The sequence below is a fragment of the Colobus angolensis genome, unplaced genomic scaffold (genome assembly GCF_000951035.1).
Source record: "Colobus angolensis palliatus isolate OR3802 unplaced genomic scaffold, Cang.pa_1.0 Scaffold569, whole genome shotgun sequence".
Classification (NCBI taxonomy): Eukaryota; Metazoa; Chordata; class Mammalia; order Primates; family Cercopithecidae; genus Colobus; species Colobus angolensis.
Window position 1 is genome coordinate 184994 of NW_012119254.1, and position 3569 is coordinate 188562.

Below are 3569 nucleotides of genomic sequence, written 5' to 3' on the forward strand. Positions count from 1 at the left end.
TAACAAACCTGCATGTTATGCACATGTACCCTAGAACTTAAAGTATAATAATAAAAAAAAAAGAAAGAAAAACCAGCAAAATCCAAATAAAGTGAAGTATTTAGCTGATAGTAATATACCAATGCTGGTTTCTTAGTGTTGACCAATGTACATGGTAATCTAAGTTTATAACAGAGGAAACTGAAACTAGATGAAGGCTATGTAGCAGCCCAATATACTATTCTTGCAATTCTGTAAATCTTAAATTTTTCAGAAAATAAAAAGTTTATTTTTAGAAGTTATGTTATCTTACTCACACCCCTCCCCCCGCCACTCCCCACCCTGCAACTATTATTCTCTCTCTCCATCTGGCAAATACATAGTCGTAATGAGAGAAGCAATAAGGGTCTGGGGGCAGGAAACCTAAGGCTCACTCATGCTGACTGGATATCAGCAACTACTCCCTTTTCAACCCCTCCTTTTTATGTGTGACAGTTGCTGCCTGGAAGTTGGAAAATGAAAATATCTCTGATTGGTCCCCTCCAGCAACCAAGCAGACTGGTTGCAGGCCTACTCTTCAACCAACCAGACTGGTCACGGACCACTAGGGGGAACCAATGAGAAACCTCTAGAGGGTATATAAATCCAGAGGGTATGTAAACACCAGAAAATTCTATAGCTAGTACTCCTGAGCCTCTTGCTAGAGCTGGCTCCCACCTTGTGGAGTGTAGGTTCATTTAAAAGAAGTCTTTGCCTTCGCTGCCTTGCTTGTGCATTTTGTCCAATTCTTTGCTGAAAATGCCAAGCACCTGGACAACTACCCTCAACTAGTAATAGTAGTAATGACCTTGTCTTTTAAAATGAACTGCCAGAATTTTAATGGCAACTAAGCTACTAAAAAAGTATAGTTATAAATGTTTAATTTTTTTTTTTTAAGACGGGAGTCTCACTGTGTATCTCAGGCTGGAGCGCAGTGATGCTATCTCGACTCACTGCAACCTCTGCCTCCCAGGTTCAAGCTATTCTGCTTCAGCCTCCCCAGTAGCTGGGATTAAAGCTGCCCACCACCATGCCAGGCTAATTTTTGTATTTTTAGTAGAGACTGCATTTCACCATGTTGGACCAAGCTGGTCTCGAACTCCTGACCTCAGGTAATCCACCTGCCTCGGCTTCCCAAAGTGCTGGGATTACAGGCGTGAGCCACCGTGCCAGGCAAATATTTAAAATACTGATTTCCACTGAGGCTCCCAGTGGACAGTGAGCTCAGGTCATGGCTTACAGACTTGAGCAAGGCCAGAGGGGCAAGAGGAGCGAATTTGACAAATATCGAAACACATTCTAATTGAGGCCTTCGAAAGGGACGCTTATCCTGGTATTAGTGTCATAGAAGAACCGGCCAGAAAACACAGATTCCCAAGCCATGAATCCAGGTTTGGTTTCAGAACCAGAGAGCTTGAATACGGAAGAGAAGCCAGGGAAGCTCCAGTGTGGAGGCAGTCTGCGCGCAGGCCCCAATTGCTCACCAAGGTCAGCCTGGGGTGCGGGCCCCTGACTACTCCTGCCAGCAGAGCTTCCCAGGGGTTCAGAGGAATGTGGGCAACTTGTCCTGGGAATTAGAGGAGGCTTGGGGCCAAACTCTCCTCTGAGGGCACGCTGGTGTCCCAGGCCCGAATGCCCCGGCCATCACCACCCTGACCTGGAGATGGCAGCCAGTGCGCCAGGCCAGCTTTAGCGAGAAGTCCCTTTCTCTCCGCCCTTGGGCTCAACGCTGCTTCCAGCTACCGCTTGCCACCAGCCCTTCCCACAGTTGGAAGCTGTCAGTGCTGGGCCTCAAGTTTGTCCCAGGGCACCAGGCCTGCTCCCAGCACGAGGCAGACCCCTGCGGGGACCCAGGACCTGTCGCCGCGGAGCTGCAGCCATTATGGTTCTGGCAGCCAGCAGAGGCGCCCGGGAGAGGGTTTGGGGGGTGCGCGGCGACCTGAAAGCAGCCCTCTCCACCACCGCCCCAGAAACTCTGGCCGCATCCTGCCTCTTGGCCTCTTTCCTGGCTCCTGCGCAGCCACCGCTGTTGTGCAGGGCCCTGCTAAGCGCTAGGAGCATTTTCCTTTTCTTCCTCTCTAACCCAACCGGTGTGGGAGGCCCAGAGCACCGGCTGCAGGGTCTGAACCTCTGGGGGAGCTGCACGGCAAACCCGTGGAAATGACCTAAGTCTGTGTCCTGCGCTCCTCAGTAGCGTTCACATTATGAAAACTGAAGAGGAATATCAAGATTTGTATACTTTGTCGTGGAATGGCCTCCAGACATACTTTCTAGGGAAATAAAGTTGTCAGAATGGAAGGGCCTCAGGGTGCACCCAACTTTGGGGTTTTTCTTAGATGGGAGAAAAAAGGATCGACTTTATAAAATTCGTGTGTCCTTCCGTTTACTAACCAAATAAACATGGCGCTACAATGTACAAAGTCTACCAGAGAGAGGGATTTGTCAGGATGAGGACTGTTTTGTAGAAATGTATTATTTTGTAATCAGTAAAGCACAATCATTTCTATTCTGGTCATTTCTGTGTCCCCATAATGGATTCTTCTCTGTGCATAGTGGTGACTTCCCCTGGCCAGGCTTTTGTGCTGCTCCCTGATCCGACCTTGCATCTCCAGCTTTATCCAGCCTTCTTTTCCATTTGTCTAGCCAAATGGGGTTCTTCATGGAAGCCCACCTGCCCCTGGGCAGTTTCCTGAAACAATCCCCTCCTTGCAACTCGCCTTGCAGGGGGCCTAGCAGCAAACTCCACGGTAAAATTCCTACCCAGCCTACATCTTTCTCCCGTGCTGGATGCTTCCTGCCTTTGAAAGAAAGAAATTCATATCTTCTGTCTAAGGGTTGACAGGGTCTAGCACACTGTTTCTCCCCGCTCCAACATTTGCCCAGCCATACTGAGAGAGAGGTAGATGGAAAGAAAGAAGGAGGACGGAGGAAGCGGGTGCGCCAGCACAGAGGTGATTCACTCAAGGAGGGAAGGCAGACAGTGATCCCTCAAGGTCCCAGAAATAAAGACCTCTCTCATTTTGGGGGGATACTACACCTTTGGGGTTACTGAATAAGTATGTGGTGTAAGTTAGAAATGAACCTGGGGAGACAAATGGCCCAGCACAGTCCAGAACCAGAATCCAAGCGCAGTGCTGCTTGTCCACAGAAGTGCTTGCCTGATGGTTAATACTGAGTGTCAACGACTGGATTGAAGGATACAAAGTATTGATCCTGGGTGTGTCTGTGAGGGTGTTGCCAAAAGAGATTAACATTTGAGTCAGTGGTCTGGGGAAGGCAGATCCACCTTTAATCTGGTGGGATCAATCTAATCAGCTGCCAGCAAATATAAAGCAGGCAGAAAATGTGAAAAGGAGAGACAGGCCTAGCTACCCAGCCTACATCTTTCTCCCCTGCTGGATGCTTCCTGCCTTCGAATATCAGACTCCAAGTTTTTCAGTTTGGGGACTTGGACTGGCTCTCTTTGCTCCTCAGCTTGCAGAAAGCCTATTGTGGGACCTTGTGATTGCCTAAGTTAATAATAAACTCCCGACTTTATTTTTTTTTTTTTT